This window comes from Geotrypetes seraphini, chromosome 5, assembly GCF_902459505.1.
Source record: "Geotrypetes seraphini chromosome 5, aGeoSer1.1, whole genome shotgun sequence".
Classification (NCBI taxonomy): Eukaryota; Metazoa; Chordata; class Amphibia; order Gymnophiona; family Dermophiidae; genus Geotrypetes; species Geotrypetes seraphini.
Genome location: NC_047088.1, coordinates 90,650,192 through 90,675,646, shown reverse-complemented (window position 1 = coordinate 90,675,646; position 25,455 = coordinate 90,650,192). Strand labels below are relative to the sequence as shown.

The following is a 25,455-nucleotide window of genomic DNA, read 5'->3' as shown; positions in this document are numbered from 1 at the left end:
GTGTCTAAGTCGAGTTAGGCGCCGCTAAATGAGATTCTATAAACAGCGCCTTATTTCAATTGACATGCGGTAAAGCCTGGATTCTCTAAACAGCACCATTATCAGCAGCTGCCGAGCACATATCAGTCACATGACAGTGCCATTTAGAGATTACTACTACTACTTATCACTTATACAACGCTGAAAGGCGTACACAGCATTGTAAATGTTGACATTTATAGACAGTCCCTGCTCGGAAGAACTTACAGTCTAACTTGAACAGACAGATATGATATATAGGGCTGGGGATGCAGAACCCAAGGTGAAAGGAGTTAGGAGTTGAAAGCACTCTCAAAGAGGTGGGCTTGTAGCTGGGCCTTGAACACTTCTGGCAAAGGTAGGCACCGGAAATGTAGGCCAGGGTTTTCAAGAACTACATTTCTGGTGACGACCTTTGATGTGAATTGTGCCTATGGATGTGCCTATCAGTGCCTAACGCCACTTCCGATGTTAGTCATGCCTAACTTGGATGTCCTTGGACGTCGTGTACCTGGACTTCAGCAAAGCGTTTGACAGCGTCCCACACCGCAGGCTGCTGAACAAGATGAAATCGATGGGATTAGGAGACACTCTAACTGCATGGGTTAAAGATTGGCTTAGTGGGCAGACTTCAGAGGGTGGTGGTTAACGGTACCCTCTCTAAAATGTCGGAGGTGACTAGCGGAGTGCCACAGGGTTTAGTCCTGGGCCCACTCCTCTTCAACATATTCATTGGGGATCTGACTCAAGGGCTTCAAGGCAAGGTAACCTTATTCGCTGATGACGCCAAACTATGTAATATATTAAACGGCTATAATCTACAGGATGCTATGGAGCAAGACCTGCGTACTTTAGAAAGTTGGTCCTCGATCTGGCAGCTGGGCTTCAACGCCAAGAAATGTAAGGTCATGCATCTCGGTAACGGAAATCCTTGCAGAACTTACACCCTGAATGGAGAAACTTTAACCAGGACTACGGCAGAACGAGACTTAGGAGTAATCATCAGTGCTGACTTGAAAGCAGCCACTCAAGTGGAGAAGGCTTCATCTAAAGCACGACAGATGATAGGTTGTATCAAGAGAAGCTTCGTCAACAGGAAGCCTGAAGTCATGATGCCATTGTACAGAGCCATGGTGAGACCTCATCTGGAATACTGTGTGCAATTTTGGAGGCCACATTACCGTAAAGATGTGCTCAGAATTGAATCGGTTCAGCGGATGGCCACCAGGATGGTCTCGGGGCTAATGGGTCTTCCGTACGAAGAAAGATTGTGCAAATTGCAACTCTACACTCTCGAAGAGCGTAGGGAGAGGGGAGACATGATTGAGACATTTAAGTATATCACGGGACGGGTCGAGGTGGAAGATGATATCTTTCTTCTGAAGGGACCCTCGACCACAAGAGGTCATCCGCTCAAACTCAGGGGAGGGAAGTTTCGTGGAGACGCCAGGAAATACTTCTTCACGGAAAGAGTGATTGAGCATTGGAACAAGCTTCCAGTACAGGTGATCGAGGCACGCAGCATCTCAGACTTCAAGAAAAAATGGGATACCTATGTGGGATCCCTACGAGGGTCATGCCAAGGGATAGGGTCACTAGGGTATAGACTTGAAAGAGCGGGTCAGTAGAGTGGAAGTATAATTACAATCATACTTAAGGGGGTCATTAGACTTAATAGGGAGGGTCAATAGGGTGGGCAGACTTGATGGGCTGTAGCCCTTATCTGCCGTCATCTTTCTATGTTTCTACAGTGGTTTTAGGCACTGAAAAGTGCCTCTGGAGGTTCAAATCCAGTGCTGTTTTTTAAGGCGCCAGTAGGCACCTGGAAATCTCTTTTAAAAGACCTCATAAATGTTATTTTCTTCTTAACTTAGGTACCGGTAGGGCACCTACTGGCATCTAAGGTAAGGTGCCATTTATAGAACATGGGCCTAAGTACCACTTTCAGTGGTGCCTACTGATTTAGTTGCTATTTATAGAATCAGGCCTATGGTACCAACACTACTATTAGCAACACCGCTCTTGTGTTTTTCTTCTTAAACATGCATTTCTGGCTTTCTTCAAGCTTTTTGTTGGTAGGATGGGAATGTCCCAAGTGATCACAGCTTTCTTATTTTCCACTGTTCTATGAGAGTTACGATACCAGTGTTTTTTTGGTAGAGCAATGTTTTAAAGTGTTTCCTTGGTTTCCAGTGGATAAACCTTGCTACCTTATTGTGCTTCTCTATATATAGGCCTTTCCAGTTCTGTGCTACAAAATTTTCATTTGTCAATCTTACATTTGTTTCTATGCTGGTTATGAACCTGCTTGATCTCGTGCCTAGGATTCCTGGTTTACAAAAATAGTGTTTGTACATTCATTGGGACTCCTCTCTAGTATTTTCTGACGGCAGTTAACACGCTCAATTTCTCAGAAAGTACTTGTAAAATTGTTATTTAACCCAGGCCAGGCTGATTCTCATCACTGAATGCTCCCAGATGTTGGAGAAAGTATTATGGTGTATTTCTGTCCCAGGACCCCCCTATAGTCCCAGAGAGGGTCAAGTTCCCAGGCTACAGGAAGTTAAATGTTTGCTGAGGGATCCCCTGGGCTGACTGTTGTGAGACTGGGAGGGAATCCAGGAAATAGAGAAATAAACATGAGGTGGATGACAGAGCTTTCAAAGCACTGCAGAACAGAAGGTACCACTCCTAACTGACAGCAAGAGGCCTGTGATAAGCTCTTCCTGTCTGAAAGGGAATGCCTAGGCTCAGCCTGAGTACTGGATCATGCAGGAAGACGATAAGAGTCTTTTATTTTTAGGCTACAGGTCCAGATCCCAGCTAAAAGGCTTATTTTTCCTTTATGCATTCTTCATATGTTATTTACATGCATCTTGGGTTTACCTCACATCTGTTATTATTTTTGCACTAACCTTCATTTATCCTTATTTTAAATTATTTTAGTATTATATATTTATTTTATATAGATAGATTTCTGCATTTTAATTTGGACTGTGAATTGTTTAATTATTAGTATTATTATTTTTATGTACTGTATGCTTGTTTATGTCAAGGGTGGAGCCAGACACCCAATTTTGGGTGGACTCTTCCTCTTCTGCCTGTACAATCTAGCTCCCGTTCCTAGCACTCTGGTGTTTCAAGTCTGCTGTTGCATACCTTTTAAAGAGTCCATCTTCACTAGCAGTGAGCAGCATGACTGGAGAAGATCGGCTCTCTAGAAGGTATGCAATGGCAGGAGAGATTTTGGAAGGGTTTTAACTGGTGGGCTTGGGGGATCCCTACCATCTACATGTAGATGTACTGCTACTGGGTGGGCCTGAGGCTAAAGTGAATGGTCCTTGGCCCACCCAGGCTCACCTATAGCTATTCCATGGGTTTATATATGTTTCTTACAAACCCCTGATCAGGTATTGTAAGATAAAAAGCGGCTCATGTTGGGTCAATGAAGGCCTGTCCCCATTCCATGAGGCCCTTTATGCCTTTTCTTTAAGTTGCTTTAGTGCACTTTGACCTTAGAAACATAGAAACATAGAAGATGACGGCAGAAAAGGACCATAGCCCATCAAGTCTGCCCACTCTAATGACCCCACCCCCTTGATTTTACCCCCCTAAAGATACCACAAGTGTATCCCATTTCCATTTTTACCCCCCTAGAGATCCCATATGTGTATCCCATTTCCTTTTAAAATCTGGCACGCTGCTGGCCTCAATCACCTGAAGTGGAAGTTCATTCTAACGATCGACCACCCTTTCGCCATGAAATTTTCCACCCCTGATTTTCAGCGGATGCCCTCTTATGGCCGAGGGACCTCTAAGAAAGAAGATATCATCCTCCACCTCAATACGGCCCGTGATATATTTAAACGTCTCTATCATGTCTCCTCTCTCTCTACGTTCCTCGAGTGAGTATAGCTGCAATCTATTCAGCCTTTCTTCATACGGGAGGTCTTTGAGTCCTGACACCATCCTGGTGGCCATTCGCTGAACCGACTCAACTCTCAGCACATCATTTTGATAATGTGGCCTCCAGAATTGTACACAATATTCCAGATGAGGCCTCACCATGGATCTGTACAACGGCATTATAACTTCGGGCTTCCGGCTGATAAAACTTCTACGGATACAATCCATCATTTGTCTTGCCTTTGATGAAGCCTTCTCCACTTGATTGGCATTCTTCATGTCTTCGCTAATGATCACCCCTAAATCACGTTCCGCCTTGGTCCTAACTAAGGTCTCACCATTAAGTGTGTAAGTTTTGCACGAATTCCTGCTGCCAAGGTGCATGACCTTACATTTTCTAGCATTGAAGTTTAGCTGCCAAGTCGAGGACCAGTGTTCCAATAGAAGTAGGTCCTGCATCATACTGTCTGGTAAAGTGTTCTCACTTACTATGTTGCATAGTTTGGCGTCATCGGCGAATAATGTGATTTTACCCTGAAGACCCTGAGTCAGATCTCCCACAAATATGTTGAAGAGGATCGAGCCCAAGACCGAGCCCTGCGGCACTCCACTGATCACCTCTGATGTTTTTGAAGGGGCACCATTCACCACCACTCTCTGAAGTCTACCGTTTTGCCAATCACTGACCCATGCAGTTAATGTTTCTCCCAGTCCCATTGATTTCATCTTGCTCAATAGTCTGCGGTATGGGACGCTATCAAAAGCTTTACTAAAGTCCAAGTACACGACGTCTAGGGACTCACCCACATCCAGTTTCCTTGTTATCCAGTCAAAGAAACTAATTAGATTGGATTGGCAGGACCTGCCCTTGGTAAATCCATGTTGGCGGGGATCCCGTAGATTCTTCTCGTCCAGGATCGTATCTAATTTATGCTTAATTAGTGTTTCCATGAGTTTACTCATTATGAATGTGAGACTCACCGGTCTGTAATTCTCAGCCCCTGTCCTGCAACCCTTTTTGTGGAGTGGGATTACATTGGCTGTTTTCCAGTCCAAGGGGACTCTTCCCGCCCTCAAGGAAAGATTGAAGAGCACAGATAACGGCTCTGCCAGGATATCACAGAGCTCTCTAAGCACCCTGGGGGTGTAGATTGTCCGGTCCCATGGCTTTGTTCACTTGGAGTCTTGATAGTTCACAGTAGACGCTGCTGGGAGTAAACTCGAAATTCCAGAACGGGTCTTCTGATCTTTGCCTTGCATGCAACTGTGGACCGGACTCCGACGCCTCACAGGTAAAGACTGAGCAGAAGTATTCGTTTAGTAGTTCGGCTTTATCGGAATCTGATTCTGCATAAGTCCCGTCTGCTTTCCTCAGGCGTACTATCCCATTTGTGTTTCTTTTCCTATCACTGATGTACCTGAAGAAGGATTTATCCCCTTTCTTAATGTCCTTTGCTAGATTCTCTTCTATTTGAAGCTTGGCCTCTCTGACTGCCATTTTGACAGCTCTGGACCTGGCCAGATAGTCTTCTTTTACCTCTCCTCTTCCTGATTCTTTGTAGGAAACAAATGCTTTTTTCTTTTTCTTAACGAGGTCCGAGATTTCTGTAGTGAACCACTGGGGTCTGTTATTTCTCCGTCGTATGCTTACTGTTTTTATATAGCGATTTGTTGCTTCGTGTAGGGTAGATTTCAGGTTTGCCCACATAGCCTCTACATTATTGGTTTCAGCATGGTCTTGCAGTGCCCGACGGATGAAATCTCCCATGCGTTTGAAGTCAGTGCCCCGAAAATTAAGGACCTTTGTTGTGGACGATCTGGTGAAACCTTTCCTAAGGTTGAACCAAACCATGTTATGGTCGCTGGAGGCCAGCGTATCACCTACCGAAACTTCCGATACGCTTTCTCCGTTGGTGAGTACCAGGTCTAGTAACGCCTGGTCCCTAGTGGGCTCCAATACCAATTGTTTGAGCCGTGCACCCTTTATGGAGGTTAACAACCTTCTGCTGCCGCTGGTTTTTGCGGTAAGTGCATTCCAATCTGCATCGGACATATTGAAGTCCCCTAACAGTACTGTGTCCCCACGCAAGGTGATGTTTTCAATGTCTTAGATTAATTCCATATCCTTGTCTACCTGTTGTCTTGGAGGTCTGTATATCACACCAAGATACAGGCATTTTTCGTTTCCTCTAGCCAGGTTCACCCAGAGGGATTCCCCGGTGTACTTGACATCTGTGATTATGGTAGTTTTGATGTCTTCTCTAGTGTATAGAGCTACCCCTCCTCCTAACTTGCCCTCCCTGTCTCGACGGAGTAAATTGTAACCCGATATAACCATATCCCACCCGTGTGAGTCCGTGAACCAAGTTTTGGATATCGCCACTACGTCTAGGTTGGCGTTCATTATTTCTATCTCTAAATCCAGAATTTTATTGCCCAAACTGTGTGCATTGACATACATAGCTCTCCATACCTTATGTTTGCTAAGTCCCTGTACAGAGTTTCCCGCCTGAGTTAGTGTGACCCCTAATGTATTGTTTACAGTGTGTGCACTTACCTCGGACTCAGAGTGGCGACTCACCTCCTCAGGATAGTTACTTACTGCTCCAGAATATGAGTGGGTACCCTCCCCCAACTTACCTAGTTTAAAGCCCTTCGAAGTAGGCGGGCTAGTCGACGTCTGAAGACGTTCTTACCTCTTCTGGTCAGGTGGAGTCCGTCTGGTCCCTGAAGTCTCTGGAGTGCCTCTCTATAGTCCAGAAATCCAAAGTTCATCTCCTTGCACCATCCATGTAGCCACTCGTTAGTCCTCTTCATGTTCTTCAAGTACAAGAACAAGGCAACAAGGACCTGATTTTATAAATGGCACCTAACTGTGCCAAACTTCTAGGTGCCACACCATGAGGCTGTCAATCAACCACTAGATGTCCTTTATAAAATCACGCCTAGCAGCATCTAAGCAGTTTTAGATATCACTAGGTATTGTAGAGGTAGGTTTTACCTGGCCTAATTTATTGGTGCTTAACTCACGCGTCTAGTGACACCTGAGTTTATCATACCTATTCTCTGCCTCTAACCACCCCTACTTTTGATGTAGGTATCATTAGGCAGCACAGGGTACCTCAACTTAGGTGTCATTATGGTTTATGGTTTGTTTGTTTATTTATTTTACAAGGCGAAGTAGAACCACATACACATAATAGAGCTTCACAAACATTTCAAGCATCTTACAAAAGTAAAAAAAAAATCTACATAGCTTTTTGCGTAAAATTCTAAATAAAATGCAAGCCTGACAATAATAACAGCACCAATCACTTCGCCTATGCCAAAAATCAATCTCAAGCAACCTAATACAACTCAGGGTTTCAACTCAGAGTTTCAAACAGGTGTTGTTTTAACAATTTCTTAAAGACATCCAAATTTTTTTGATGTTTAATGTAAGATGGGAGATTATTCCTTGCCTCTGGACCGCAACATGAAAAAGCTCCCACTCTCACAGTTTGCAGACTCAACTCTTTTCTTGATGGTATAGCTAGGTCACGCTGTGTTGCCAAGCGCAACTTTTGCAACCCAATGTAAGGGAATACACTGTCAATCAGATATCGTGACACCTCTGCATGCTCAGGTAAACCAGCAACAATAGTTTATACTTAATTCTGAACTCAATTTTCAGGATGTAGGGATATGGTTTGCGCTGGAAGGAGTCCATAGGGCATTAGAGGGAGATAAAGGGCCTGATTCGGTATAAGATGCCAATCTCAGCAGCCGACTAAGAAGCAGCTGAGAATCATATACCAGTTTCCTATGCAGAATCGCGTCTGCCCTAATGGAACAGAAGCCTAACCCCCTGCTTCTCTAACCAGCGCCCAGTTAGAGACCTTTGTAAAAGTAGACATGGCTGGCTGAGCTGATCACAATATGGGAATCCCTGATCAGTTGAGCCAATCCGAGTCTTAGGCCATGCCCACTGCATCCCAGGATGCACCGGGAAGGAGGACTAAGGCCCTGATTGGCCCAGATGCCTAAAGCTCCTCCTTTGGTAGGGGCCTTAGATATCTGAGCCAATCAGGGCCTTAGGCCCTTCCACGATGCATCTTGTCCAGGAAGGGGAAGGCCCACCATTTTGAAAATGTGGTCCTGGCAGCTGGAAGAAGTAGGCATTCCTCTTGCCGATTTATGGGGATTGGTGTCAAGGGGTCCTCCGACACAACTGACTGAGCTGATCTGATCACAGGCAGGGGGTATTTACCCCCAATCAGCTGAGCCAGCATGACTCTCCAAAGCAGCAGCTTCATGGAGTCCTGCCGGCTCAGCTGATTGGGGATTCCCTGGCCGCAGTCAGCTCAGCTGGCCATGTCTACTTTTAGGATTTGAAATGTAGGCCAGCATTTTGCAGGCCTACATTTCAGGCATCTGTCACGGCTCTAGAGAGTCACTAGGGCTGCTTAAACTCACCCAAGGCCACTTCCAGGTAAAACCACGCTCAAGCCCAGCCTTGGGCGAGATTAGGTGTCTCTATGTGTCTCTCTAGACCCATGGCAAATGCCTACAGTGTAGGTGGCCTGCCTCAGGGAGCTTTTTTCTAAAAACAACATGCATTCCATTTGGCTGCCAGACAGCGATAGGATGCCTACCGCCACCTACAGTTGAGGCATCCATTTATAGAATCAGCCCCAAAGCATGAATTACATTAAATGACATAATTTTATAATTAGATCTAATAGATGATTTAAGTATTCCAAGAAATAATTCACATTTTATTCTTCTCCACACATTTCATATTCAAGGATAAACCTTTTCTTAACAAGTAAATCATTACAACAATTTTTTTAATGAAACACTAATAAATGAAATATCCATTTCAGCCCATGCAGCAATAGTTCTATCATTAAAGCACATATCTCATATCTCCATCACTACACAATGGAGATTTAATGTTAAGTTATTACATGAGAATGAGTTTCAGGAACATATTGACAACTCTATCAAAGATTTTTTTTTACAATACACAAGTCAGAAGATACTAATTGGTTCACAACCTAGGATGCCTTTAAAGAGGCAATATAATCTCATTTGCAGTTAATTTTAAGAAAAAAAGAACGGCTGAAATCATAACTATAGAAAATGCAATCAAAAACAAAGAGGAAGCATATCAAATGATATCAATAATGGGCAAATACTAGCTGATTTACAAAAATTAAGATACCAACACAATTCTATCCTAAGCAAAACTGCAGCACAATTAGTCTTTATACATGCAGCCAATTATTATTATTTCAGAAAACAATCGAAGTGGCCATCTTCTGGCATCTTACTTAAAACAAAAATGGGATAAAAAAGTAATCACTAAGGTCCCCTTTTATGAAGCCGCGTTAGTCATTTTTATTGGCTGGCCGCAGTGATATTAGCTCCGATGCTCATAGAAATTCTATGAGTGCCAGAGTTTTTACCGCTGCAGCCGACGATAAAAAAGCCTAGCGCAGCTTCATAAAGGGGGGTGGGGGTGGGGCAAAAATCAATAGTAATGATGGTGTTTCCCTGACTAAAAATGAAGATATCATCGCTGAATTTAAAAACTTTAGCGTTTAGCGCGCAACTAAAATGGCTAGCGTGCCTTAGTAAAAGGACGCCATAATACCTAATAATTTCTTAGAGACACTGATCCATCCATGTCTGAATGAGAAGGATCATAAACTGCTTGATAAACAAATCACCATCAAGGAAATCAAAGAAATAATCCACAGCATGGCAATAGATTTCTTGGCCCAGATGGATTTATAGTTGAATTTTACAAGGCCTTTCAAAAGCTCTTGCTCCTTTTATACAACAATTCTTCAACCATCTATATACCAATGGAACAGCATGAGGTACCAAAGCAACCAAAGCGCCAATAATCGTTATCCCTAAACCTGGGAAAGACCCCCAACTAGTGCAAAAGTACAGACCCTTATGTTTTATAAAAGTTGATGCTAATAATATATATGCTAACATTCTGGCAACTCGTATGCAAAAAATCTACCCAAAATAATAGCATCTGATTAATCTGATTAAGTGGTGGCTTACAATCAATTAAAACCCATCTTAGTTTCACGTAGAACAATATCTGAATGATATGTAAAAGGGAAAAATCCCATAAGAAATATACTTTATAATCAACATTACTGAAGGCAGAAGAAAACCAGGTTTTCAATTTCTTAAGAAATATTAAATAACCTAACAACTCAGAAATAACTCTGGGCATAGTGTTCCAAAGGAAGGATATACAGTGGTGCCTCACACAACGAACTTAATTGGTTCCAGGAGCAAGTTTGTTATGCGAAAAGTTCGTTATGTGAAACGCGTTTTCCCATAACAATACATGTTAAAAAAAATAATTCGTTCTGCAGCATAAAATATGCTAAGATGACATAAAAAAAGATAAATTTGTCAAAATGGTGAAAATGGTGGTCTTGCTGAGGCCAAACTCTTTGACGAGGTCACACTGTTTTACCCCACATTCACTCCTTCTAATTATTTCCCGTTTCATTTCAACAGAAATCACCTTCCTGCTTTTTTTAGAAGCCATGATATATAAAAAATATTGAGTTTATCTTAAAAGGACGACTGTATACAGTGAGAGAGGGCAGTTAAGCGCAGTGACTAACAACTGCCTGCAGTGCCTGCGCGGAAGGATGCAATACATCGGCAGCTCGGGCGACTTCGTTGTGTGAAACGAAGTTCGTTGTGTGAAACAAAGTTCGTTGTGTGAAACAAAGTTCGTTGTGTGAAGTTCGTTGTGTGAAACGAAGTTCGTTGTGTGAATCAAGACATGAAGTTCGTTGTGTGCAGCGTTCGTTGTGCGAGGCGTTCGTTATGCGAGGCACCACTGTATAATATATAAACCACTTTGATTGTAATCTCTGAAAGTTGGTTTATTAAATCCCATCCCCTTTCTTCTTAAAACAGAGAATTGTGAGGTTTCTAGAATCTAATGGATTGCAGGACCCAAGGCAGCATGGTTTTTCTAGAGGTTGATGTTTTTGGACAAATCTGATTCATTTCTTTGACTGGATGACCAGAGAGTTGGATTAAGTGAAAATTCTAGATGAGGTATGCTTAGATTTTAGCAAAGCCTTTGACAGAGTTCCACATAGATGACACATAAATAAACTGAGTGCCCCCTGTATGGGCCTAAAGTGATTGACTAGGTTAGTAACTGGTTGAGTGGAAGGCTTACTCTGAGGATGGTGTGCCACAGGAACTGGTTCTTGTCCTGATTCTATTTTTCTTATGTTTACATCTCTTTATTGATGCAGTGGTACTATACATTGAATCAAAATACAAATGATTTGTGTACCATAGTTGATAAATATCCAACAATACAGAGAATAGAATATCTATATATATAAAATCGGATGTATGTATGTATGTGCCGCGATCACGCAAAAACGGCTTGACCGATTTGAACGAAACTTGGTATGCAGATCCCTCACTACCCGGGATGATATGTTCTGGGGGTCTCGCGGCCCACCTGCACACGTGGGCGGAGCTACAAACAGATAATCGGATTTCACCCATTCATGTCAATGGAAAAAATGTAAAGAGCTGCCAACGCAAAAACGGCTTGCCCAATTTGAACGAAACTTGGTATGCCGATTCCTCACTACCTGGGGTGATATGTTCTGGGGGTCTCACGGCCCACCTGCACATGTGGGCGGAGCTACAAACATAAAATCAGATTTCACCCATTCATGTCAATGGAAAAAATGTAAAACAGCTGCCAACGCAAAAACGGCTTGCCCGATTTGAACGAAACTTGGTATGCAGATCCCTCACTACCTGGGGTGATATGTTCTGGGGGTATCGCAGCCAACCTGCACACCTGGGTGGAGCTACAAACAGAAAATCAGATTTCACCCATTCATGTCAATGGAAAAAATGTAAAAACTGCCTCCGCAAAACCGGCTTGCCCGATTTGAACGAAACTTGGTATGCGGATCCCTCACTACCCGGGATGATATGTTCTGGGGGTTTCGCAGCCCAACTGCACACGTGGGCGGAGCTACAAACATAACTTCAGATTTAACCCATTCAAGTCAATGGGAAAAATGTAAAAAGCTGTGGGACCGATTTGAACTAAATTTGGTATGCTGATCCCTCACTACCTGGGGTGATATGTTCTGGGGGTCTCGCGGCCCACCTGCACACATGGGCGGAGCTACAAACAGAACATCATATTTCACCCATTCATATCAATGGAAAAAATGTAAAAAGCTGCCATTCTCACTGTGACCAATTTGGACGAAACTTGGTATGCAGATCCCTCACTACCTGGGGTGATATGTTCTGGGGGTCTCGCGGCCCAACTGCACACGTGGGCGGAGCTACAAACATAACTTCAGATTTAACCCATTCAAGTCAATGGGAAAAATGTAAAAAGCTGTGGGACCGATTTGAACTAAATTTGGTATGCTGATCCCTCACTACCTGGGGTGATATGTTCTGGGGGTCTCGCGGCCCACCTGCACACATGGGCGGAGCTAAAAACAGAAAATCAGATTTCACCCATTCATGTCAATGGAAAAAATGTAAAAAACTGCCATTCTCACAGTAATTCCAACTACCTGGGGTGATATGTTCTGGGGGTCTCGCGGCCCACCTGCACACGTGGGCGGAGCTACAAACAGAACATCATATTTCACCCATTCATATCAATGGAAAAAATGTAAAAAGCTGCCATTCTCACTGTGACCAATTTGGACGAAACTTGGTATGCAGATCCCTCACTACCTGGGGTGATATGTTCTGGGGGTCTCGCGGCCCACCTGCACACGTGGGCGGAGCTACAAACAGAAAATCAGATTTCACCCATTCATGTCAATGGAAAAAATGTAAAAAGCTGCCATTCTCACAGTAATTCACAAACGGCTTGACCGATTTGAACGAAACTTGGTATACAGATCCCTCACTACCTGGGGTGATATGTTCTGGGGGTCTCGTGGCCCTCCTGCACACGTGGGCGGAGCTACAAACAGAAAATCACATTTCACCCATTCATGTCAATGGAAAAAATGTAAAAAGCTGCCATTCTCACAGTAATTCAAAAACGTCTTGACCAATTTGAACGAAACTTGGTATGCAGATCCCTCACTACCTGGGGTGATATGTTCTGGGGGTCTCGCGGCCCTCCTGCACACATGGGTGGAGCTACAAACAGAAAATCGGATTTCACCCATTCATGTCAATGGAAAAAATGTAAAACGCTGTGGGACCGATTTGAACGAAAATTGGTATGCAGATCCCTCACTACCGGGAGTGATATGTTCTGGGGGTCTTGCGACCCACCTGCACACGTGGGTGGAGCTACAAACAGAAAATCAGATTTCACCCATTCAAGTCAATGGAAAAAATGTAAGAAGCTGTGGGACCGATTTGAACGAAATTTGGTATGCAGATCCCTCACTACCTGGGGTGATATGTTCTGGGGGTCTCGCGGCCCACCTGCACACGTGGGCGTAGCTACAAACAGAAAATCAGATTTCACCCATTCAAGTCAATGGAAAAAATGTAAGAAGCTGTGGGACCGATTTGAACGAAACTTGGTATGCAGATCCCTCACTACCTGGGGTGATATGTTCTGGGGGTCTCGCGGCCCACCTGCACACGTGGGAAGGGTGGGTTTACCCAAGAATGTATATGTTCTTGCTCCTGGAGGTAAAACTAAAAATGTTGTTTATAATCAATTTTTGTGTTAGTTGAATTGTATTCATTTTGTCAAATATTTCACATTATACTTTGAATATTTTAATTTTTATAAAGCTGTAACAAAATTATTTCATTCACCACTATAAAGTATCTTTATTTAAATCCATTTACAGTGTTATTGCTATAATTAAATACCCGTGCAACGCCGGGGCATCAGCTAGTTTTAAATAATACTCACTTGCTCCTTTTCAAGAACAAGATTATTTGAAAAACATATATCAATCATTATAGAAGACCTGTACTTTTATGACCTCCTATGATATGAACCCCAGCTGTATGACAACTACCTACCTTTCCCCTACAAATGCCCCATTCCTATAAGAAACCTCCCCCACCTTATATGTTATGGGGCTCATAATCAAAACTTAAACATGTCTAAAAACCCACCCAAGTTGGCACGTGGACAACCTAAAAAACAGGTTGTCCAAGTGCCGATAATCAAACTGACTTTCTGGACATTTTGAGGGATTTTTTATGCCTCTGAATGCTGCTGTGCACCCAGAGCTGAAAAGGGCGTATCTGGAAGAGTGGTTAGGGTGGGATGTGGGTCAACTAGACTTAGTCATCTTGCAGGGATAATCAAATGTTTTACTAGACATACTGGACGAAACTTAAATCTAATCTAATCTTCTAATTGTGCATTGCTCATACCTATACAGGCTCAAGGTGACTGTAAAGAGAGGTAAGAGAGGAGAGAAAGAGGAGGGAGAGAGAGGAGGTGGGTAGGCAAGAGGGAGAGGAAGGGGAGAGAAAAAGAAGGGAGAGAAGAGGAAGGGAAAGGGAGAGAAGAGAGGGTAAAGGAGATTAAGTATTGAACAGATGGGTTTTTAGTTTTCTTCGGAAGATGATGTGGCAAGGTTCAGTTCTGGTCTTTTCTGTAAGGACATTCCAAGTTTTGACTCCTAGGAAGGTAAACATGGAGTGGAAAACTCGTTTATAGTGAAGATCTTTAGTGGAGATTTAGTAGCATATGGTTGAGGGTTCTGTAGGAAGTAGACCATGCTATTGAGAAGAGTTTGATGAGTGGGGCCACAGAGTATGCGGTGAGTGATGCAAGATATTTTGAATGTTATTCATGATGGGATGGGTAGCCAGTGCATTTGTTTGATGAAGGTTGTGACTGAGTTGTATTTTCTCAGGTTGAAGATAAGTCTTATGGCAGTATTTTGGATGAGTTGCAGTTTGTGAATTAGAGCAGTGTTGATTCCCATGTAGATGGAGTTACAGTAGTCCAGTTGTGGTAGGATCATCAGTTGGACAATTAAGGCAAAGTTGTATTGGTGAAAGTAAGGTCTGATTAGTCTTAATTGTCTCAGGGTGTAGAGGGATTTCTTTTGGAGACTAGATATTTGGGGTTCCATGGTTAGAGTGGAGTATGCAACCTAGGATTTTGGAGGACTCATCTAGGGAGAGGGTTTCGCCTGATCGAAGGGTGAAGCTTGTAGATGCCATTTCCTGGGTCGTGTGGAAGTATAGAACTTTGGTTTTAGTTGTGTTTAGCTTCAGTTTGTTGGTTGTTGCCCAATTTTGGATTTTTTCTATATTATGTGAGATTTTGTTGGATAAGTCTGATTGATTTTTGATTATGGGAATAAGGAGAAAAATGCCATCTGCATATGACGTTATGCTTTCGTCTTCGAATTTGATGTTACCTAGAGAGCTCATGAAGAGATTGAAAAGGATGGGGGAGAGTGGGGAACCTTGTGGCACACCATAGAAGGCTTTCCAGGGGTTGGAGGTCTTTCCGCACTTGATGATATATTCTCTGTTTTTTAGGAAATCTGAGAACCATTTTAGCACTGTGCCTGTTATACCTATTTCTGATAGTTTTATTAGTAGTAAATTGGGGTCAACTGAGTCGAAGGCTGCTGAAATATCGAATTGGAGGAGTATTGCTTGGCGTCCCGTGTTGAGCAGTTGTTTGGTTTTTGTGCTTAAGGTGAGGAGGAGAAGCTCTGTGCTATGTTGTTGACGGAATCCAAATTGGGATGGGTGGAGACATGAGTGTTGCTCCATGTAAATTGTGAGTTGTTTACTTACGTGGGTCTCGATGATTTTTGTGAAAATGGGTATGCCGGCAATAATTCTATAATTTGAAGCCAAAGAGAGATCTGCCTTTGGTGATTTTGGTATCGGGGTGAGGGCAATCTTTCCTATTATCTTTGGCAAGTGGCCTTCGTTTAGGGAGTTATTGAGTAAGTTGGTGATCCAGATGGTGATTTGTCCAGGAGCAGCAGTAAGAAGGTAAGAGGGACAGTTGTCTAGTGAGCTGCAGCGCACGAATAGTTTGGATAGTAGTTTTTTTGTGTCATGGATGGACAGATTGGAGAATGTGAATTAGACAATATAAAAACAGGTATAAGTGCCAAAAATGGTATCCAAAGTGACCAGATAACCACTGCAAAGTAAAGACCCTCACACACTCACAAAAATCAGAATAAAAAAGAACATCAGAATCTGGTATAGAAAAGTCTAGTAGAGCTGCACACGGGTGTCTTAAAAAGCCTGGGGGGGGGGGGGGTAGGCTAGTGAACTATAGAGAGGAGGACCCAGGCCCATAAGCTATTCTAAACACCACATTTGTGGTGGAACATGTGTGCCCCCCAACCCCTACTCTACTGCCATGTAGGTGCCACCTGATGCCATAATGGCTATCAGGGTTGTAGACAGGTGAGTATAGTAGATTTTGAGGGGCTCACCATAACCTATAAGGGAATTCTAGTGAGATGTTTATCTGGCACCCTTTTTGTGAAGTTCACAGCAGTGCTCTCTGAGATGCCCCACTGCTCTGTTGCCAAGTCTGGGTAGCCAGTCCATTACAAGATTGGCCCCTCCCACATCCAAATGTCTATTTCTGGGCATTTGGGCTTGGAGGAAATTTTAGTCGAAAATGTGGTATAAAGATAGATGTCTTGGTGGTCTGGACGAACAGTAGCCTGGCTGTCCAGATAGATGATTTTTTAAAAAATTCTAGACCAGCGGTTCCCAAACTGTGAGCTGCAGCTCCATGGGGAGCTGTGACTGACATACTGGGGAGCCACAGATTATTCTTGTATTAGACATCTTTTACAACAGTGTTTCTTAACATGCGGTACCGAGCTGCTTGTTGGGGGTACACTGTAGCGCTGCCCGATTCTTTCAAATCAATTTACCAATTCACTTTGGTGAATCAATTTGAATGGATTTGTTTCCTCTGGGTCAAAACAACAGCAGTGGTGCTGCTCCTGGCCTGCCTGCTGGGACCTTCTCTCTGCTGCGTCACTGATGACATCACTGATGTTGCAGCAGAGGGAAGCCGAGCAGCCTGTTTACCGCTGCTGTGTAGGTTGGAGGCGCAGGGGAGGGGGTGAATCAGCATTGAATCAGAGGTGAGGGAGGTTGGGAGTGGGGCAAATCAGCATCAAATCGGAGGCAAGGGAGGGTGTCCAATCAGCATCGAATCTCATCTTGGTATTGGCAGCAATTCCTACACACTGCCTGCCATTGACTTGGAAATCTCTTTGTGGCAGAGCGGAGACTTCCAGGTTAGCAGCAGGCAGCATGTGAGAGTCACTGCCGATACCGCAACCCGAAGAAGCAAGGGAAGGAGAGGAAGGATATCTAATGGCACAGGGGGAGGGAAGAGGTAAGAGGAAGAAAATATGGTGGCACAGGGGGAGGGTGAGAAGAAGGAAAGATGGGAGAGTGCAGGATGACATGCATGGTGAGGGAAGAAGAAACTGCAAGTTATGGATAGGAAGGGAGATTGGTGAATGGAGGGAGATAGAGAGATTTGATAGGCACAAGGAAGGGAGAGAGAGAGAGAGAGAGGGGTGTTGGGCTTGGGGGTAGATGAGAGGAAGAGAGAGATGCACAGGATGTGGAAGAGGAGCAGAATGAAGTGATGGAGAGATTCACAGAATTCTGCCAGGAGTGAACAAAGAGGTAGAAAGGGGTGAGAAGGAGAAATGTTGGATATGGTGGTGGAGAGGGAACAGAGGTACAGATTGAAGGGGATGCAAGGGGAAGGAATATTGGACATAGTGATGGAGGGAGAGATGTGACATTGTGCTGGAGAGGGGTGATAGAAGGAGAAATGGGCATGGGGCTTGTGGGCAATGGTGAAAAATGCTGCAAATGATCCAGGGGATGAGAAAGGGATAAATGTTGGATGTGGGAGAGATGCACCCTGAATCTCTCTCACTCTTTCCCCACTCCCTTTGCAGCAATGGAGGGAATGAGAGAAGGATAGTGAGAGAGAGAGAGAGAGAGAGAGAGAGAGAGAGAGAGAGAGAGAGGGAGAAGTTGCCAATGGGGGTGGAGAAGAGAAGAAGAAAAATTGGACTCATGGAAGGATAGAGAGAGATGTTGGTTGGGGAAGGGAATAAGGTCCATACGAGAGGAAGCATGCAGGAGGCAGAAAGAAAAAAATATTGGATGCACAGTCAGAAGGAAGTGCAACCAGAGATTCATGAAATCACCAGACAACAAAGGTAGGAAAAATGATTCTATTTTCAATTTAGTGTTCGAAATGTGTCAGTTTTGAGAATTTATATTTGCTGTCTATACTTTGCACTATATTTTCTGTTTTCTTTTTTTTTAATCTTTATGATTTTTAATCTAAAATAGTGTCATACAATTGAACAACAGTAGGTATTACATAATTACACTAATATCTGTACAGGTAACATATACAACATTCAAGATTTATAGTTATCTTACATATAATAATAATATAACATAATATAACATAATATATATTATAAATAAAGAATAAAGTTACCCAAATGTTCCCATCAATATTTATTCCCCTCCCTCCAACCCCCCTCCCCACCTATATTGTTGAGATTTTAAAATTCCAAATGACTGTTGCAGTTGTGAAAAATCAAGCAGGTTTCCATAAGACATAACATCATCTAATGTCCGAATACCTGCCTGCATCCAATTCTTCCAAGCGATCCCAGCACCGCCTAATTGAATCTTGGAGTTTAACCATAAGGACTGCAAAGTAGATTTCATTATGGGAACATCTGTTAATTTATCAATAAATTTAATTGTTTTCCATGTGTCCAATAAAATCACATTGTCCTTAGCATAATTAAGTATTTTGATATTTAATATATGAGAAAGTCACATCGGGGACATGATTTTCCATTCAAGATATAACCAATCTGGCTGATGTTCTAAGAGCTCAGGGAGGATCCAATACATACCTTGAAGCATTATATAGGCTTGATGATACCTATAAAAATTGGGAAAATTTACCCCACCCTTCACAACTGATTTTTGTAGAGATATTAAAGCAATTCTTGGTTTTTTTCCCAATTTGGTAAATTCTTGTGGTTTGAAAGATATCTGGAGGATTCTCCATTTCAATGATCGGGAATTTTCATTTTGCTCCCATGTACATAAATCATTTTCAAGAATTGATTATGTATTTGTATCAGATAATTTAGTTCAAAAGGTTAAAAAGGCAACCATAGATTCAATTATTCTATCAGATCATGGGGGTATTTTCTGTTTTCTAAAGTTGTTACTGAGGTAACATTGCGTATTTTAAAGCTATCTGCCTTGACCTCTTTGAAACCCCCTCCCAAATATAATTGATAATTAACATTTTCTCTGCTTACAGTGTGCTTTGTGTTTTTTTAACTTTGTGGTTAGCAATATGTATTAATAAGATTATATTGTGTGTATATGAAAAATGGATGGAAGAAATTTCATTACAATTAGTACTATTATTATGGGGGGGGAGGTCAAGGGCAGAGCCTGGGTAGGGCTTGGATGGGGGTACTCGGTTGATATTTGTTGCATTTAGTGGGTACTTGGCTTGGAGAAGTTGAGAAACTCTGTATTAGATTACAGAACTATCGTCTGACCTGGGGAGCTGTGAAAAAATTTTGAAACATTACGTGAGCCATGAACAGAAAAAGTTTGGGAACCACTGTTCTAGACGCATTGTTTGAAAACGGGCATTTTCCCACTGCCGAATTGGTCTTAGACATTTGTTTTGATTATGCCCCTCCACTTATTTATTTATGTATTTGTATGAGTTGAGTCTCTTTCATTTGAAAGGAAACTGTGCAATGAGAGGGCATAGGATGAAGTTAAGAGCTGATAGGCTCCGGAGTAATCTAAGGAAATACTTTTTTACAGAAAGGGTGGTAGATGCGTGGAACAGTCTCCTGGAAGAGGTGGTGGAAACAGAGACTGTGACTGAATTCAAGAGGAACTGGAATAGTTACGTGGGATCCGGAAAGAGATAATGGTTACTGTGGATGGGCAGACTAGATGGGCCATTTGGCCTTTATCTGCTGTCATATTTCTATGTATTTATTTATTTAATTCATTTTCTATCCCATTCTCCCCAAACAGCTCAGAACGGGTTACAGGTTAACATACATAATATACATATAACAGATTACAATTTGCCATAGTTACGGTGCAAGATTTTTCAATAGAAGTTTTTATCCTAACGTGACACATACCAAGGATCGAATACCAATGTACATCCTATATAATAAAAGACTAACTCGCGCATGCGCACTCCTATTTGCGTGTTCCGTGCGCTGTAGGTCTGTGGTCGCAGGAGTGCGCATGCGTGAATCCCCAGCCTTCTTCCCAGCACCTACCTTGGCTGTCAGCAGCAGCGCCTCATCTCCTGTGGGGACCTCATGTGTGCTGTGTCCGTCCGTGGCCGTGGCTTGAGGCATATGCGCAAGTTAGGTGCATCGGGCGGCAGGAGCAGCGCTGGCGGCGGATGAAGGGAGGAGGGCTCATGGTCCTGCCGCCACTGCCGCTCCTGTTCACAGTGGCCTGCACGTCGCCGACTCCCCCCCTTCCCCCCAAAACCACTACTGCTCCTGTTCAAAGCGGCCTGCTGAGGTTCGTGACCGGCTATAACGAACCTCGCAGGCCGCTCTCCACATGGTAACACGATCCCTCTGACGCGATCGCATCAGAGGGAACAAGCTACTGAGGTGGATAGCGGCGTGCGAGGTTCGCTACAGCCGGCCGCGAACCTCAGCAGGCCGCTTTGAACAGGAGTGGCAGCGGTGGCAGGAAACATGAATAGAGGGAGGGGAAGAGGAAAAAGAAGGGCCATGGAGCAGGCAAGAAAGAGGGCTGTTTTGGTGGGAGGGTTGTGCTGAGTGCAGACAGCAATCATGGGGGGGGGGGAACAGAAAGGGGCCATGGAGCAGGTAGGCATTGCAGAACAGGGGGAGAGGGAAAGGGGGCTGCTTTGGGGGGAGAGGTGTGCTGGGGGCAGACAGCAATCAGGTTGGGGAGGAACAGAAGGGGGACATGGAGCAGGTAGGCATTGCAGAACAGGGGGAGAGGGAAAGGGGGCTGCTTTGGCAAGCAGGGGGGACAGGGAGACAGAAAGACGGACAGACAGGGGACCAGGGAGAGACACAGACACAAAGAATGACAGAAGACAGCGTCCAAGGAGAGAGAGACAAATAAAAAAAAAACCAAGCATACAGACATCTACTCTGGGCGGCGGGAGGAAGGCAGTGCGGAGCACTGCTGGCAGTGGCTGCCGGGAGGAGAGCTTCGAGCCGCAGAAGACTGTCCCCAAAGCCCCTGCGGAGAGTCGGCCCAACCTCTTCTTCCTCACCGACGCCGAAGAAGTTGCAGCTGGGGCAGTTGGGGCCTCCCCCGCCACGCCAAATACACCTAGGCCCTGCTCCCTCTCACGCTCTGAGCACTCACGATTGGCTGAAGGGTGTAATGCAGGTGCTGCAGATACAGGGGGCTGCTTTTGTTGGAGAGGTGTGCTGGGGGGCAGACAGCTTTGCTCGGAGGGGGGGGGAAGACAGAAGGGGGCCATGGAAAGACAGTCAGGGAGAGGGAAAGGGGCTACTTTGGGGGGAAAGGTGTGCTGGAGGGCAGACAGCTTTGCTCTGCGGGGGAAGACAGAAGGGGGCCATGGAAAGACAGGGAGAGGGGAAGGGGTATGCTGGGGGCAGACAGCTTTGCTCGGGTGGTGGGGGGCGGGGGAATGACACAATGACACACAAGAGGCCAGAGAGACAGACAGAAAGGAAGACAGACAGACAGCATCCACGGAGAGACAGCCAGCATCCAAGGAGAGACAGCCAGTGTCCAAGGAGAGAGAAACAAATAAACATAGACAGACAGACAGCGGCCAAGGGGAGAGAGAGAAAGAAAGAAAGAAAGACACACACACACATCTATTCTAGCACCCGTTAATGTAACGGGCTTAAAGACTAGTTTCTTTATAATCCATCAGCCATAGGCAAGGGAGTTAGGTGAAAAGGTATATTTTTATTGCTTTCCTAAAGTTGAGGAGTCCTTCAAGGGATCTGATCTGTGGGGGGCAGTTGATTCCAGTGACTTGGAATGAAGTGGGAGTAGGAATGGAAGATTAGGTTCTTATCTTTGGTAATCTTCTTTCTGGTAATCCCTGGAGGATTCAGTACACGAGGTGACAATTAAGCAATCAACCATTTATCCAACTCATTAACTCCTCCTTTTACAAAAACGTGATAGCGAATTTTAGCGCAGGCCGGCACGCTGAATGTTCTGCACTGCTCCTGATGCTCGTAGGAACTCTATGAATGTTGGGAGCAGTGCAGAGCATTCAGCGTGTCGGCCTGCGCTAAAAACCGCTATCACAGTTTTGTAAAAAAAGGGTGGAGGGAGTAAGTGCCATATTACACGCTTTAGGTGGCAATACTTGAATATATACCTACCAAATCCTCCAACCCAGCCAACTTATTAATCACTCCCCTTAACTGTATCCATGACATCCTGTTTGTCTTTGGGAAGCAGAGCTGAGCTTCTGATGTCATAATGGCTCTTCCACCAATAAGAGCCAATCTCATCAGTGATGTCACAATGGCTTGACTGTCCTGTACCTCCTCTGCCCTCCAACCCAGCCCGCTGATTAACTGTTCCCCTTAACTGTATCCATGACATCCTGTTTGTCTGTCTTGGCTGTTTAGATTGTAAGCTCTATCGAGCAGGGACTGTTTTCTTCTTCTTTGTGACTTTGTGTAGCGCTGCCCGTGTCTGGTAGCGCTATAGAAATAATTAATAGTAGTAGTAGTAGAGTAAGGCAAGCATCCCAAGTACCCAGTAACAGAAAGGTATGAATGCATTTCTCTTAATTTTTTTTGTAAGTGATATTGTGGAAGTCTGTCTGGTAAGGTTTGCCTTTTTGTGGATGATACAGGAATCTGCAATAGGGTAGACACCTCTAATGCTAAAAACATCTGGATCATGCATTTGGGCTACAAAAACCTGTGAAAGTGGTACAGTTTAGGCAGTGAAGGACATCTGTGCATGAAAGAGGAGCAGGACTTGTGATCATATGTGATGATATTAAGATAGCCAAACAGATAGAAAAGGCAATGGGAAAAGCCAGAAGGATTCTTGGATTCATAGGCATAGGAATGACCAGTAGGAAAAAAGAGGTGATAATATGAGACTTCATTTAGGATATTATGTACAAATCTGGAGACCACACCTTCAAAAATTATAAATAGGATGGAGTCGGTCCACAGGATGGCTGCCAAAATGATCAATGATCTTTATTATAAGATGTATGGGGGCAAACTTTAGGGTCTCAGTATGGAAGAAAGGCTGGAGTGGGGAAATATGATCGAGATGTTTAAATATCTCCATGGCATAAATGCACAGGAGGCGAGACTCAAATGAAAGGAATTTCAAAGAGGGGGCATAGGATTAAGGTGAAAGGGGACAGACATAGGAATAACCTAAGGAAATACTTCTTCACAGAGTGGTGAGTGCATGGCACAGTCACACAGTGGAGATGGTAAAGACTAGAGAATGACACGATGGCTATTACCCACGGCTAGCCGCGTGTAACCTGCCGAAATGGGAGGGAAGTACGCACTGCTGGCACGAGGTCAAAGCCTTCCACCACCCCATGGAGTGGTGAATGGCCTTGTTCCCGCAGTTAAGGGAGGGAACGCGCGCAGCCCCCTCCCTCCTTCCTATCTACCGGCCGAATCTAGCTCCCTCCCTCCCCCTTACCTTCGTGGCGCATTAGTAAAGTAACTTGCTCAAGCCGACCGAGCCTTCCTGCAGTCATGTGTATCTGTGGATGGAAGCTTCTCCTCTGACGCAACTTCTGGTTGCATCAGAGGAGAAGCTTCTGCCTACAGATGCACGTGACTGCAGGCAGGCTCAGCCAGCTTGAGCAAGTTACTCTGGAAAGTAACTTAAAATGCGCCATAAAGGTAAGGGGGAGGGAGGGAGATTTTTGGGCTGCGCGAGGGGTGCTGAAGAGTGGTGAGCTGGCAAGAGGAAAGGGAGGTGGTGGGGAGAAGATTCTGAAGGGAAATGGGGAAGACAGAGTGGGGAGAAGATGCTGAAGGGAAATGGGGAAAAGAGAGTGGGGAGAAGACGCTGAAGGGAAATTGGGAAGACAGAGTGGGGAGAAGACGCTGAAGGGAAATGGGGAAGACAGACTGGGGAGAAGATGCTGAAGGGAAATGGGGATGACAGGGAAGGAGATGCTGGAAGGAAGAAGACAGAGATGCCAGACTATGGAGGGAGCAGAGGGAAGAAGATGGATGCCAGACCAATTGGAAGGGTGAAGGGAGAGGCACAGTAACAGAGCAAAAGGAGGACGCAGAGAGAAGATAGACAGGGGATGGAAGGAATTGAATGAGAAGATGAGGAAAGCATAAACCAGACAACAAAGGTAGTAAAAAAAAAAAAATTCTATTAATTAATTAATTAATTTTTTTTTTTTTTTTTTTTTTTTTGCTTTAGGATAAAGTAGTATATTAGTTGTGTTGATAAAAATTTATAAACAAAGCCCTGCCAGCTGAACATCAGCCAGAACTTTGATTTATAAGGAAGGAATAAGATAAATATTGCAGTACTGAGGCTTGTATGGATGCTGCAGGGATATTAGTTGCGGGGACAGTGGTCGCGGGGATGGGGCAATGATGGGGAAAAATATTTTCCCTGTGTCATTCTCTAGTAGAGACACAGTTTATATCTGAATTCAAGAAAGCTTGGGACAAATACATAGGATCTCTAAGGCAGAAAAATATGTGGATGGATGAACTGGATAGGCCAGTTGGTCCTTATCTGCCTTTATGTTTCTGTTTCTATTTTTCTCAAGCCCTTATCCAGCTTAGGGCTTTTATTTTATTTAATTATTTTAGTATTTATATACCACTTATAGCCTAAGTGGTTTGCATTCAGGTACTCAAGCATTTTTCCCTATCTGTCCTGGTGGGCTCCCACTCTATCTAATGTACTTGGGAAAATGGGGGGATTAAGTAACTTGCCCAGGGTCACAAGGAGCAGTGTGGGGTTTGAACCCATAACTTCAGGATGCTGAGGCTGTGGCTTTAACTCCCACTCCCCCCCACCCACGATCCATCAAAACCCAAAACTAATGCACTGTGTGCTGTGAATTTTGTTGAAGTTTTTCCCTGCTTTAGACACCATAACCTATAAATCACTTTTGTAGGTCCTCTAGAGTTGCCCTCATCCCTATTGATGGAGCAATCACTACATTCATAGGTGCAATTCTATAAATTGGTGCCCAGATTTGGGTTCTAAAATGCAGTATATCTCATGCCAATTCTACAGTGGCATCTGGGTTACAGAATACTAGCGCAGACTGGCAGGTGAATGTCGATGGTGTAAATGAGTTTGCATATATGCAACAATCTACGCATGCATCTTATAGTATTCTTTAAGTCTCATGTGCCAGTGGGAGAAATTCTTGTCCCACACAAACTCTTTCCATATGCATTCCCTCCTTGCAGATGTGCAAGATAGAAACATAGAAAC

At 44.0% G+C, this 25,455-nt stretch overlaps 1 protein-coding gene across 1 annotated transcript in view; it reads left to right on the top strand.

The window, feature by feature from the left end:
- The window catches only part of LOC117360476 (rho GTPase-activating protein 6-like), a 148,092-nt gene that overhangs the window by 27,241 nt on the left and 95,396 nt on the right, over positions 1-25,455 (top strand). The gene's annotated exons all lie outside the window — the stretch shown is intronic.